We start from the raw sequence: 15,444 nt of genomic DNA, 5'->3' as shown, positions 1-15,444 counted from the left end.
GTAAGTTTAGGTCTGGCCAATTCCTTAGAAGATCGTGGAGAAGGCAACTTAGTTTCACTAAATAAGAAATGGAGTTTTAGCATTGATCTGTTCCTTCACACCACAGACCACACCTGTTTCTCCAAATACTTTTCTGTGTGCCTTGTTCTTTTGAGTGGAGTTTACTCCAAAACCTGAAGCTCATCCCTGGCAAGTTCTACAGACCCTTGAGCTTCTCAAAGCCACCAACCTCCTAGAAGCCCAAGCTTTTTATGCACCTGTATTATAACATTCATTCTGCCTACTAGTATCTGCCCTCATACCCTAGGTCCATTGAGGGCTAATAGAGCCTGAATCAGGCTAAACTCTACCACATCCCTCAGAGACTGCAATTTGGACTACTGACCCTGCACCTTAGGGGCAAGGTAAAGCCTGCTTTATTCTCCTAGCACCACTCCTGTCCTCAGAGCTTTGAGGTCAGAAAAACCTGAGCTTAAATTCTGACCCTGTGCTCTCCTCTAGCTATGGGATCTTGGTAAATTCTTCGTTATTGCTGGTTTTAAGGTTTTGGTGATTGGCTTTGTGCATATGCAAACCAACTGGCATATATTAAATACTCCTATATTTGTTTTCCATCAGGATGCATCATCTTTCCCATAAAAGCATTGTGCAAGGTCCAGTATCATTTCTTTCTTTTCTTGTTTTCTTTGTATAGAGATAGCATCTCCCTCTCTTGCCCAGGCTGGGGGGCAGTGGCACAATCATAACTCACTGTAGCCTTGAACTCCTAGCCTCAAGCAATCCTTCCACCAAGTGCTGGGATTGCAGGAGTGAGCCACCACTCCCAACCTGGTCCAGCATTCCTTATAGCTGAATTTATCCAAATTAAGACAGTTTAGATAAGAAACATTCTTTGAAAATGTCAGACACATAATAAGAGCTCAATAAACATCAATTATTGCTGCTGTATTATTTTATCATTATTGTTATCATCATCATCATCATTACCTACTATGTGTGGAGCCTCTTATATGTGCTAAAACCTGTACTGGGCACTTGATAAACACTATTTCTAATCACTGTAACCCTGCAAGGTAGAAATCATTATCCTTTTTCCTACAGACAAGGAAATTGAAGCTCAAGAGAGAAAGTAGCGGACTCTAAGCCACATAGCTAGTTAAGTGGCCAAGTCAGGATTCTCTAATTGGATCTAACCAATTTGTAATCACCCTTTAAGAACTGAGTGAAAGAGAAACATAAAAAAAAAAAAAGGAGGGGATTCCTGCTGTCCCATGAGAGTGCTTGGAGGAACAAGGTTAAGTACATCCAACTAGGACCCAACTCAGAACCAAGAATGGGGCTGTTTGGAAGAGAGAGGATGCATGCAGGGGAGCTGGGGAACACTTGTGGGCTTGAGCTAGACTTGAAGATGTGTGGGGAACAAAGGAGAACTTCCAGGAGCCTGGGCAAGAGGAGACGGGGATGGGGTGAGAATGCTGGGGAGCAGCCACGGATACTCACTGAGCACCTACTGTGTTCCTGCCCAGAGTGGACAGCATGCATGTGAGCTCACTCAATCCCGACAGAACTACCAGGTGGTTCTCTTTTATCTCCACTTTACAGAGGAAGTAGCACAGTCATACAAGCAATAAGTATGAAAGCAAAGGTGGAAATGGAGAGGGCATATCCAGGAAATGATTTTACTTCAGCACATCCCTAGGAAGTCCCTTTACCAAGGACTCATGAAGGAGAAATTACCAGGTCACTTTCACCCTAAGTGCAGCATACTGTTTCCGGATTTCATTTTGTTCTCAATATTTGTCTGCTCAGCCTGGGTGGTGGGCTTCACATGTAGAAAAAAGTTGTCCATTCTTTCTCAATTCAATAGTGTGGATCTCACGATTTCATTCATTCCCTCAACCAACCAACAAATCTTCATGGACCTTCTCTTACTGTGTGGCTCCCCTCATAGAGGCTGGGGCATAAAGATCAGTCACTCCAGAGACCCTGCCTTCAAAGCTGCTCTGCCATGGCTCCTGAACTCAAGCTAAATGTTGTGCTGTCACCAAATGAACATAATGATGAGTGCATTGAATGTTAATTACAGCATGGAGTAAACTCAGCTATACCATGTTTCATTGTCTACTTTTCTTGATTGTCCAATCTGTAACCCACTGACCAGCCATAAATACTTATAATTATTTTCTTTCATCATGCTCAAAACCACTAATTAGAGTAATTATTGCAAAGTATAGTTAACATGAATCAAGCTGGCATGAATCAAATCATACCCTATTCCCCGTTTTGGTTTTCCTTGAGGTTCCTCAGTCTTGTCTTAGTTTCCCAGGCCAAGATCCACCCAGTGTGCTGAAACGTTTCAATTACCTGGCTAGGCCACACCGTCCTATCCACTGTGATTTTAGGCAGGGTAAACATTGATAATAAAGGAATATTTCCATAGATTCATATTTGGCTGGTCAGATCTCTGATAATTTCCAACTCCCTTGTAACCAACTACGCTCTCTCATCTCATGTAGCTTAATTTTATGGCCTGGATTCCAGGCCTGAAGGCTTGAGTATCTGTTGCTTTGTCATGATAGTCCCATTAGCATGAAGATTTATTTTTAAAGACATTGCCCCTGGCACACAAAGAAAAATGGTGTACAGTAGTAAAAAGAGCTCAGCCCATAAGACGCGCATGCGGTGCAAGGCACCTGGCACTCATTCACTGTGGAGCATGGGGGAGTCACTTCAACCCACTGAGCCTGGGATTCCCCAGCAGTACAGGTGAATGCCAATACCTGTCTTAGAGGATGGGTGAGGTGTGGACGCAAGGTTGCCTTATAAACTGTTAAGCGTTCTCCAGTTGGAATTATTTTTACTCTGTAAAGCTCTGGTCATATTGTGAATAGGGAAAGAAGTAGTAGAGTCCATAAGGAAAGAAATGCATTTCATGGAACATGCTCTGCTTTTAAGTTCATAGGTGTTTCAGTGGTGGTGGTGATGGTGGTGATGTTTCATTTTTGATGGGTTTATTCTTTCAGAAAATCCACCTGCATCCTCAATCATCCTCACTTATGCACTAAAATGAGCCTACACGAAGCAGACTAGCAGGTCCCCTTCCTTGCCCTCAGGTGGTGACACTTGCCTGATCCGCACATGACACTCCAGACACGCCTGCTCCCACTGCTCCCTCACACCCCGCTAACACGGTCATAGCCAAGGGCTGCTGCCACTCGGAAGCCAATTTACAAGGAAGCCCGTGAGGCTTAGGTTCCAGGACCTTTCACTTGGGCAGAACCTTTCCAAAGCTCCAAACCCCATTTTGTATTCACAATTTTGTATTCTGTTATGGACTGAACTGTGTACTCCCAAATACATATATTGAAGCCCTAACCCCAAGTACATCAGAATGTGACTGTATTTGGACATACGGTCTTTAAAGAGGTAACTAAGTTAAAATGAGGTTACTAGGGTGGGTCCTAATCCAATCTGACTGGTGCCCTTGCAAGAAGAGATTAGTGTATACATCTACTATGTACCCACAAAAATTAAAATAGAATAAAATAAAGAAAGGTTAGGATGCAGACACACACAAAGGAATGGCCACATGAGGACACAGGGAGAAGACAGCCACCTGCAATCCCAGAAGAGAGGTTCAGAAGAAACCAACCCTGCCAACACCAGGAGCTCAGACTCCCAGGCTCCAGAATCTCTGCTGTTTCTATAATGTCTGTTGTTTAAGCCATGCAGCCTGTGGTACTTTGTTTCGGCAGCCAGGGCCATTTGTCTATTCTTTTTTTTTAAAGGTCGCCAAAAATGTAAAAACACCAAGCACCACAGAGCCTGATCCACCTCAACATGCTGTAAACACATGATTGGCTCACACGCCAGTGTCGGGCCAGAGCTGATCAGAAACGGAGGTGAGGGAAGACAGTGGGAGATAGATGTATTTTATTGCAGAGTGAGAACGAGATCTTCATATGGGGAAAGGAGAACAGTTCCTGAAACAAAGGGCTGGGCCTCAGTTTGACTCAGTTTCCCTCAGGGCGGACCTGTTCTCGAGTCCTGTGCCATGCACATCCCCTGCTCAGCTTCTGGTTCATTTAGTCACATGTGCCAGACACCCCATGTGCAGGTGCCCAGCACCCATCCCTACTCCACCAGTGTGAGTTCTCTTTCCCTAGGTCTCTGAACAGAAGGGACAAGCAGAGCTGGGAAAGGGCTCCCATCAAAGTGAGAACTGCAGAAAATCAAAGCAATTTCTGGAAGCCTTTCTAAAATTTCCAGCTCAAGAGCAAAGGCCTACCAAGGTTCTGAGTTAGGAAAATTACAGGCTGTTTAGCTTCTCAAGTTATTTTATAATCACTGAGTGGAGAGAGAAGCAGATGGTGGCATCTACCTGAGAACTGTAAAAGGGAAAAGAGAGGGCAGAGATTAAAAACATGTATGATTTATCTCTCAGAAGGAAAAATAGATCTTCAAGTATGACAGTTAGCATTTGGGTGGCATAGTGTGCAAAACACTTTCACCTTCTCTGTCTCATGTAATGGTCATAACGACCAGACAAATCAATGACTTTATCATTATCCCCTTTTACTAGATAAGGAAACGGAGCCCCAAGTCTGCACAAATAGTAACATCACTGAGTTCTGGTCCTTTGAATCCAAACTCCTTTGTCATCATAGCATACATTTATATATAGCCCCTCCTACGTGTGCCTGTGAAATACTTTGTGCTTACTATTTTTAATGGGAAAAACCATAAAATGATTTTTTTAGTCAAAAACACATCAGGGATCTCTGTTTCCTAATATTCAGGCTCAGGCTGACCCCTTAGGCCACTTGCACTTGGCTTTGGAGTCCTCCCAGGTGAATGGAGCCCTCCTCTTCCTCTCCTCTGTGCCGCACACCCTACAGTACCTGGCACACCAAAGGTGTCCTCAAAGTTTGCTAGGTCCTGATCTCCCTGCCTGTGGTTTCTCAGATCCAGACCCATCCTTGGCTTCGATTCCTGCCCTCAGCTCCCCACCCAACTACCCTGCTCCCAGAATTCCATCCTTCCACCTAGGACTTCCTGCCCCTCCATCCTCAACAAGCAGCCAGGGATGACAGCCCTGCTGCCTCTGATCCAACCACTGCAGGTGACACCCTCTCCTGACTCACCCCTGCACCCTTCCACCCACCTGACCTGGACCCTTCTTCTCCTTTTACAGGCCCTGGTGGCTCCACTACCTCTGTCATCATGAAGCTGACCACCCACCTCTGGTTCTCCCAGGCAGGCCCTAGCCCTCCCTAATAATGAGAATAAAAATAACTGGCATTTACTGAGTCCTTACTATGAAACAGATATGAAATGGACTGAGTGTTTATGTCCTCCCCAAATTAATATGCTGAAATCCTAACCCCAAGATGGTGGCATTAAGAGGCAGGATACCTGGGGGGCCATTAGGTCATGAGAGTGGGATCCTTATGAATAGGATTGGTACCCTTATTAAAGGGACCCCAGAGGGCTGTCCCGCTCTCTCTCCACCATGTGAGGACATCATGAGAAGACAGCAGTCTGCAGGCTGGAAGAGGACACTCACCAGAACCTGACCATGCTGGCACCCTGATCTTGGACTTCCAGCCTGCAGAACTCTGAGAAATAAGTTTCTGCTGTTTATAAGCTGCCCAGTCTATGGTACTTTGTTACAGCAGCCCAAACAGACTAAAACACAGATATTATAAAAAGTACTTCCTATCCATCATCTCATTCAATCCCCACCAAATCTATGATCTTGTAAATGGTATATATATATATATGTAAATGGTATATATATAGATACATACATACATATTTTAGTTAATACTTTTAATTACATGATTGTAATTATACAATTTCCACTATTTTATATTTTGTATAAACCAGTTTCAACTCCCATGATTTTCAAATGTGACAATATGTATCAAACTACACATATGTGAAAAGTTTACAGGCCATTAGGAAGCTTTATCTTAAAAACACCTTCAGGAAAATAAACATTCATTCAACCAGTTCTCTTGGCTTTAAAACATAGGATTAGAAATGTACACTATAAAAAAATCAGGACAATGATTGATCAATACTGATAGTTATATTTTAAAATGGTATATATTTTAACTCCTGGGTTAGGTATTATAAGCTGCATTTCATGAAGGAGGAAACTGAGGCATAGGGAAGGGAAAGGGTGTGGCTCAGGGACAGGCAGCCAGAAACAGAAACAGATTCCTGATGTGCCCTGCTATTTGCACTGCCTCACATCTACAGATGCAGAAACAAAGCCAAGGCTTATAATGGTATGACCAAAGCCACACAAGTCACCCTGAGCAGACCCAGGGCTCTCATCCCAGGCTATCTGCCCCCAGGATGGGGCTCTGCCCTGCATGTTCTGCTGTCTCCCTACGAGGAGAGGGTTTGGGGCAAGGTTATGGCTCTCAGAGTGTGACCAGGATAAATTGAATCTGGGGCTGTGCTTAGATCATTCAGCTCAGCTGATATTTTAGGAGGCAGGGTAGAGTCAGGGAGCTGGGCCAGCCACTGGGGTTTGTCCAAGGAGAAGTCACATGACATGGTTCAAGAAGGAAGGAGGAAACTGATAGGGCCTGAGCTGGGGAAAGGGGAGAGGAGAACTGGGCAGCCCAGACATGAGCAAGGACCAGGTACAGGTGCCGCTGATGAGTTTCTCCAATGCAAACATGTTTCTTTGGGTTCACTGGTTCAATTAGATATAGAGTAACCCTCCCTGAGCCTTATTTTAAAGGACCCACAGAGGGCCAAGATTGCCTTTGACCTAAGTACCTGGGGTAACCTAAGGATCCAAAAGATCTCAGCCATAAGTATTGAGACATCATCTAAACCCACTTAATAAACCATAGACCGTCTGAATGGCGAATTTGGCTTTTACAGTCTCCCCTGCATCTCTGCCCAAAGCGAACCTGGAAATAGCACTATAAGGGCCTGTAGAAGAGGAATGCTAGAGTCAATCAGCCCAGCTTGGCTCTGAAGGAAGGTCTGGCCTGCACTTGCACACCTGGACCAAATAATTATGAATCATACCTTTATTCCCAAATAGAAGACCCGAAACCCCACCAAGGTCTGTTTTGGGGTTTGTTTTGATGGAGTAACATAGCCACACACCAGGGGCTTGGCTCACTCATTCATGGAGACAAGTCTTGGAAAATGTTTTATGTTTGCAAATCTTTGAGCTTGATGAGCTGTGACGATGTTTGCCCAACACAGCCGGTCCTGTGTGCCCGGGATTTGGGCATTGCTCACACACCAGTGGCATTTCAGCACATGCTACACCCATAAATACAGATAGCATCTGCCCCGAAGGGTTCAAGGGCTTTGTTATGGTTGTTATCATGGAGGGTTGTGGTTTTCTTTTATTTTATAAAACCCACAAAATGATTGTTATGCTTTTCTAGCAACAACAATACAATGTTGTTAAAAAAATTTGAACTGGGATTCAGATGGCCCGGGTACAAGGCCCAGCTCTGAATTTACTCTCTTTGTAACTAGGAAGAAATCAACAAACTGCTGTGAGTCTCAGTTTTCTCATCTGTAAAATGGGGATGACAATATTCATTTCCTGGATTGAGTGTATGCCCTCCCTGTTTCCCATGGGTAAGGCCCCAAATCAAAGCATTCATGAAAGTATAATGTGAATTGCAAATCACTATATAAGTGGAATATATGCCATTTTTTCTCAATTTTAAACTCAATGAGATATGCTGCACTAGGTCAGGTGACACATGCCTGAAAGTTAAAGCCATATAGATAATTGGATATGTCAGAGGAAGGTCTCTAATCTGTAAGTTTACCTATAAGGCTGTAAGAACCAGCTACTGACTCCTTTTTATGCACCAGATATGACTAGCCATTGAGAACGCAGAACTAAGTAGCATGGTTCTTCCCTAGAGTGAAATCCACAGTCCAAACTTTAAGTGAATAACTAGAACCTAAAAGTGTTAAGAGCTGCCATAAAGAAATGATGCCAACCCTATGAGGAATGAAAGAAAAGGCCCTCCTAGAGGAGGGGACAACTGTGCTGGATGCTGAAAAGGGAGGAGAAACTTGTGAATAAAGCCAACAAGTCAGTATACACAAGACAAAGAAAATGGCCCAGGCGTCGCAGAGGAGTAGGCTGAGAAAGACGCGGGCTTCCTTCCACGGTGCTGGGTTGGTGGGGAAAGGGGAGCTGCAATGATGTACGAGGGGCAGCCCAGCTTTCCTTACACACCCAGCCACCTCACTTGGTAGGAAGGTGGGAGATTTCAAGGAGAGGTGATGAGGGGTGAGAAGGGGCGAAAGACTGGGTGTGACAAGGGGCTGCTGAAGAGCGACATGGTCAGAAAAGGCTTCACGCACTCAGGAGCGAAGGGAAGAGGTGATGCCACCTCCACCTTTGCTATGCCCCATTTATCTTAAAGTCTTGATGCATGGCAAGGCACCAAGCTGCTCAGAAGCAAATGAAAAGAAAGAAGCAAACTGAGAACTGCCTAAACTTGAGCTTCAGCTTTGTAGGAGGTGGGCTCCAGGAAACACGTGACTGACTCTGCAGTTGGTGCTCCCAAGGTGACACTGTGTAAAGGAAAGTCAAGTTTCAGTGTTGCAGAGTAATTTTATCACTCCCTTTTTGCATCCTAATTGGTGGCTATTGAGCCATCTTCTCTCAGCTCTCATCTTCTCCAGCTGCGGAGTAAACCACGGCATGAGAATGGGCAGCTTGGGCACATTCGCTGGGCCTTGTTCCCTCTGGTGGATAAAGTGCCTTCTCCTTAAACCAGAACCATCTGTGAAAAATGACTGGGAGGCACAAAAAGTGCTGGAACCACAAAATTCCAGCTTTGGTTTTGGCTTTCTGGCAACAAAAGAATAAAAACACAGTTCTTATTTCTCCAAATATTTCCTTCTCCACTGTCTGCTCCGGCCTGATTTCAGTCCCTGACGAGGCAGCACTAATGCCTCTGTGGCCCACTCCCTCTGCTGCCTTTGGAGATATTGCTGGAATGCACGTTAAGGTTATGGTATTGGCTAGGAATAAAATGAGTTTTCCAAAAAGGACAAACTTCATAAATCCTGGCTTGTTCCTACACAGGTGTATAGAAGAAACAGAAGAAATGTTTTTTTCTGTGTTTCTGTCTTGCCAAGACCCAAAAATGAAAACCAATTTTTGTCCATAGAAGGTGTCTGTTAAAGGACCTGAAGTGAGTCCAGAGAAAGGCAGGTTGTGAGCTATTGAAGTGTCTTGCCCAATCTCTGCCAATAATGGCCATCAAGGCTCCTCACACAGCATCTGCCCACATTATTATAATCGGGCTGCCTGTGCATCACCTGATGAAGACCACAGCTCGGGCCAACTGGATGGGGTGGGACCAAGATATTTACAGAGATGAGAGAGGGATGTTGGAAAATTCACTCTCCTCCACACCACAAGAAGGTTTAAAGATCCAAACCAAACCAGAGCTCGTTCAAGTGTTAGGAGATGTAAAATAATGTGGTTTGGGGTGCACAAACGTTTTTAGCTATAAATACCTTCTAGATTCTTCCAATGCATTGAGCCAAAACCTAAATGCTGTGAGGTTTCAACCAACCGAATGGTTCCTTAAATAAACACCATGCAAGGACAAAAATTACCAAAGTGAATTTGAAAGAGCAGAGACTGACTCTAAATGGATGACCTGAGTGAGGTGGGTGTGTCCAGGCCTTCCATAGCAAGTGTTAGCTGGGGGCCTTCAGCGGGCTGGGCCCTGGTCAAACTCATTCAACTCCACACCTGTGTTCACTCTTCCACCAGGAATCCCATGAGAAGGACACTGGTGCCCTGCACTGTAAAAAGGAAAAACCCCAAACTCCACAAAGTTTAAGAAAATCAGCTCCCAACTGGAAGTTGCTTTGGTCTGACTCCAAAGCCCACCATCCTCCACATGGGACTCACTGCCCCCATTCCATGGGTCTGTTCCTCCATTGGTGTTACCTCTTCAGGGCAAAGACACTGTCCCCTTTACCTAATGCTTCTCAGTGCCAAATGGCATCTGGAATATTGGACATTGTCTGAGTTTCCTGGAGCTGCCATAGCAAATCACCATAGACTTGATGGCAATACACAGCAGACATTTATTCTCTCTCAGTCCTGGAAGTTAGAAGCCTAAAACCCAGTTGTCTTTAGGCTTGGTTACTACTGCGGGCTTTGAGGGAGAATCCATGCCCTGCCTGTCTCCTGGCTTCTGGGGGTTTACCACAAAGCCTTGATGCTCCTTAGCTCATGGACACATCACTCCCACCTCTCCCTCCATCTTCACATGATGTCCTCTCTGAGTCTGGGTTTGTGCCTTTTCTCTTCTTCTTAGAGGGGCAGCGGTCATATGGAATTAGGGCTCATTCTGATTTCATATGACATCATCTTAATTTGATTATACCTGCAAAGACCCAATTTCTAAATCAGGTCACATTCACAGGCACCTGGGGCTAGGACTCCAACATACTTTTGGTGGGACAGAAGTCAACCCATAATAGAGATAATAAATTCATATTTCTTGAATGAATCAAAAACCAAAAAGATCCTGCAGTGGATGCAGTGCTCTGGGAGCCTCTCTGGGCACATCAGGTCCCTGAACATTGCTGCTCTATCTTCCTCCCATGGCCTGAAGAAACCAGTCAGGCTGCCAAAGCTCGCACCATTCTGGGACCTCCTGTGTCTTGATGGAGTAAGAGAAACCTTTTCACCTACAAGACGTCACACCCCATTCCCTTTCCACCTAAAAAAAACAGGACACTTTTACAACTGCACAATGGAGGCAGAAGCTTCCAGAAAGAGTAAACACATGAATCTAAGAGCCACTTTTTGACCTATGACTCAGAGTACAGAAAGAATGCTTGTTATCCTGAAAAAAACTCACTCAGCAGGAGTAAACACTAAACCTCATCAATTTTTTAAATGTAGCAATGACTTGTATAATAACCTATCAACCAATGACTTTAAAAAGAAAGTAGTGGAAGCTTAGACTTCCACTACTCTGGCTATGGCTATAAAATCTTTTTTGTTTTGTTTTTTAATAACTGATTTTTCAAGAATGTTATACTTACAAACACATACACATTTTATGTCCTACCTCCAAGATAGTTCCAAATGAGAATGTTACTAGCCAAGAGGCTAACATCAACAAAAATGCCTAAAAACTGGTTAATAAAGCCCACATTAAGGGAACAGTAGAAAGTAGCTAAGAAAATGTAAATTCATTCAGGAAATCAGCATTTGCATATACTGTTAAATATAATTTCCACCAGGTGCATGAAGCACATGAGCAATTATAGATCAGGAAAAAAAAGTGATAACCTTTTCTCAGCATGGACACCACCTCCTTTGATTATGAGGCAGTGCTTTGAAGAGTTAAATGCCCTCTGCAAATGCCAGGGGGTGGTGTTGCTGTTGCCTAAACTGTTCCTCCTCACAGCCTGGGCTGCATACAAAGCAATTGCACAGGAGATATTTTACCCTCCCTTTTCTTTCATCTCTGTGGAAATACATGTTTCATTAAAGCCTGTGGTGCTTGGAACATGTTCCAAAGAACCCCACGTTCTAACACCAAAATCAAAGAATGCTTGTCTTTTCCCAGCTTGCAGGGAGAACAATAAGTAAACGAGTAGAAATTTCTCACTGTTAAGTGTTGTTCTATAATTTTTTGTTAAGTGTTATTCTATAATTTTTTCCTAAGTATTTGGAACTCACTATCTCTAGCCTACTAGGAAGTCCTGGAGATGACCCAGCAAATGAGCATCACACCACCCCAGGGTCCCCACAGTGCCACGTGCAGGCCACCCCTCACTGCCTGCCAGGGGGGGTAATGCCAGCTTGCATTTGCTTATCAGTCCCCCCACCCCACTCTGAGGGCGATGACAGCAGGGCCCCTCTGCGCACTGGTGCATGTCCTGTGAGCTGGCAGTGAATGTTTGCTGTAAGAACAAGCAGATAAAAATGTAAATAAAAACCACAATAAGATATCACCTTGCACTCATGTGAATGGTCACTATCAGAAAACACACACACACACACACACACACACATACATAAAATAACCATTAGCAAGGATGTGGAGAAGCTGGGACTCTTGTGCATTGCTGTTAGGGGAGTTAAATGGTGCAGCCATTGTGGAAAACAGTATGGCTGTTCCCCAAAAGATTAAATATAGAATTTCCACATGATCCAGAAATTCCACTTCTGGGCATATTTCCAAAAGAATTGAAAGCAGGGTCTCACACAGACACTTGTGCATTCATATGCATGGCAGAATTATTCACAATAGCCAACAGGTGGAAGCAACCCAAGTGTTCATCAATGGATCAACAGAGAAACAAAATGTGCCACATACATCAATGGAATATTATTCAGTCTTCAAAGAGAAAGAAATTCTGACACACCACAATACAGATGAACCTTCAAGACATTATCCTAAGTGGAGTAAACCAGTCCCAGAAGGACAAATATGGCATGATTGCACTTACGTGAGGTACCTAGAGCAGCCAAATTCATAGACACGAAGAGCAGAACGGTGGTTGCCAGGAGTCAGAGTGAGGAATGAGGAACTATTATTAAATGGGGACAGGGTATCAGTCTGGGATGATGAAAAGACTTGTGAAGATGGATGATGACGGTTGAACAACAATGTAAATGTACCTAATGCCACTGAGCGGCACACTTAAAAATGGTGAAGTTGTAAATTTTATGTTAGGAATAGGTTACCAAAATTATTTAAAAAGAGGCAGATGATGAATGTCAACATTGAATGCATTCTCTCATAAGCACATGGCTTCTAGGAGCCCCATCACCTAACAAGCTTTAGAAATTTGACTGCAGTTGGTAAAGTACAACTGGTAGGTATATTAAGAATGTTAATTTAAAAAAAAAAAACTATATCTTGTTTTTAATACAGAGATCTGGAAAGCCGGAAAATATTGGCTTATCATCCCACCACTCAAATAATCCCAATTGATCTTTTTTTTTTTTTTTTTTTTTGAGATGGAGTCTCGCTCTGTCACCCAGGCTGAAGTGCAGTGGCATGAGCTTGGCTCACTGCAAGCTCTGCCTCCCAGGTTCACACCATTCTCCTGCCTCAGCCTCCCGAGTAGCTGGGACTACGGGCATCCGCCACCACACCCAGCTAATTTTTTTGTATTTTTAATAGAGACGGGGTTTCACCACGTTAGCCAGGATTGTCTCGATCTCCCGACCTTGTGATCCGCCCACCTTGGCCTCCCAAAGTGCTGGGGTTACAGGCATGAGCCACCGCTCCTGGCCCCAGTTGACCATATTTTTTAAGGTAAAAATAATACCCTGCACTGGATGAGGCTGCTCAGTGGTGTGCAATGTTATAAAATGAAAAGTACATACATCTTTCCCTTCTTGGTCCCTCCACCAAACGATAATCACTATCATCAGAGGCTTAATGCATCCTTTTAAGAACAGCAACAACACACACTATGCTTAGACTTAATGTTATGCTGACACATATGAATGCACTTATAATTTTTAATTTTCACTTGGCATGTTTACCTTTACGTTGTGTTTTTACACATTTTATTTTATATTTACATTTTAAAAATGTGTGTATGATGAGATTTCACTTCATGGTCTGTGTTTCTGAAACACATGATTTTGTGGAAGTTCTGATTTGTGGGGGGAGGGAATTATACAATTTGGTCCATATGATGTGCATTTTACAGTATTTTAAATCTTCCCCTGAAAACATTTTTAGAGATTTTTCCATGTTAAGATACAGAAGCTACCTGATGACTGTTTAATATTCCTGATTAAATATTTAGGCTGCTTCCAAGCTTGTTTTCCTTTAGTATTTTTTTTCTTCATTCTAGCAAGTATTCATAGCAATGAAATTTGTAGATCAAAATATGAGCAATTTGTATTTTGACAAACATTGGCAAATTACAATCCATAATAGTAGCAACAACATGCACCCCCATAATTTGTGAGAATCTCTGTTCTCCACACCATCAGCCAGTCACTAGCAGCACTTCCCATGAGCCAGTGTTTTAATGTTTACCTTCCTAAGGAAAAAACACGGTAATTCATAATTTTTATTTGCATCTCCTTAACTAAGAGATATATTGAACACCTTTTAAATGTAGTTGTTCATATTTTTTATTGGCTTTTCTATTAATTTATAAATGTCTTATTAGTGGGCTCTTTAAAGATGAAGAAAATTAGCCTTTCATTTGTCATGTTTGTTGCAGATCCGTTCCCCAGATTTGTTTGTTTTCCTTTGTTTGAGCTCTTCTGTGCCAAACAGAAATTCAAAATTTGTATATAGTCATATGTATATATCTTTTCTTTTATAGCTTCTGGTTTTCTATGCTGCCTAGAAAGACTTTCCCTTCTCCAAGTTTAAAAATAAATACACTGAAACTTTTAGACAGGCTCTCTTTGATCTGTTTATACAAGGGTGAGCCAGCGGTATTGCCTTGAATGGGATAAGATATAAGATCATGAATGGGAATGTTAAGCCCAGCTATTAAAATGGAAGGGAATAATACTCATATCAATTGATTTTCAACAAGCATGACAAGATAATTCAACGGGGGCAAGAATTGTATTTTCAACAAATGGCATTGGGACAACTGGATGTTTTACAAAATTGTTGTTTTAAAACAATATGTGGCCAGGTGTGGTGGCTCACACCTGTAATCCCAGCACTTTGGAAGGCCAAGGTGGATGGATCACGAGATCAGGAGATCGAGACCATCCTGGCTAATACAGTGAAACCCCATCTCTACTAAAAATACAAAAAATTAGCCAGGCATGGTGGCAAGCACCTGTAGTCCCAACTACTCCGGAGAATCATTTGAACCCGGGAGGCAGAGGTTGCAGTGAGCCGAGATCACGCCACTGCACTCCAGCCTGGGCAACAGAGGGAGACTCCATCTCAAACAAACAAACAAACAAACAAACAAACAATATGTAAAACATGAAGTTGGACCACTACTTCGGGGGTATAAAAAAATCAACTCAAAATGGATCACATACCTAAATATAAAAGCTAAGATTATTAAACTTATAGAAGAAAACATAAGAGTAACTCTTTGTGGCTTTGGGTTAGGCAATGGTTTCAATCCATATATGATACCAGGAGCACAAGTGATAAAGGGAAAAAAAAATAGATAAATTGGAGTTCATAAAAATTAAAAACTTTGGGGTTTCAAAGAACATCATCATAAAATGAACATATAACCCACAGAATGGGAAAAATTACTTGCAAATCACATTAGTAAGGGATTTGGTTCCTGAATATCCGTGTGTGTGTGTGTGTGTGTGTGTGTGTGTGTATACAATCTCATAGAATGCAACAAAAAGACAACCCAATTTTTTAAAGGGCAAAGGATTTAAATAGACATCTCTTTAAAGAAGATACATAAATGACCAATAAGCACATG

General features: G+C 42.9%; 1 non-coding gene across 1 annotated transcript; it reads left to right on the top strand.

Moving 5' to 3' along the window:
* Positions 1-13,603: 13,603 nt before the first annotated feature.
* Positions 13,604-13,673, top strand: LOC116481321 (small nucleolar RNA SNORD18). Its single transcript, XR_004251488.1, has one exon. It is a non-coding gene; the product is annotated as a small nucleolar RNA SNORD18 (small nucleolar RNA).
* The last annotated feature ends 1,771 nt before the right edge of the window (positions 13,674-15,444 follow it).

The sequence above is a fragment of the Hylobates moloch genome, unplaced genomic scaffold, assembly GCF_009828535.3.
Source record: "Hylobates moloch isolate HMO894 unplaced genomic scaffold, HMol_V3 SCAFFOLD_13, whole genome shotgun sequence".
Taxonomy (NCBI): Eukaryota; Metazoa; Chordata; class Mammalia; order Primates; family Hylobatidae; genus Hylobates; species Hylobates moloch.
This window is presented reverse-complemented; position numbering and strand designations above follow the sequence as displayed.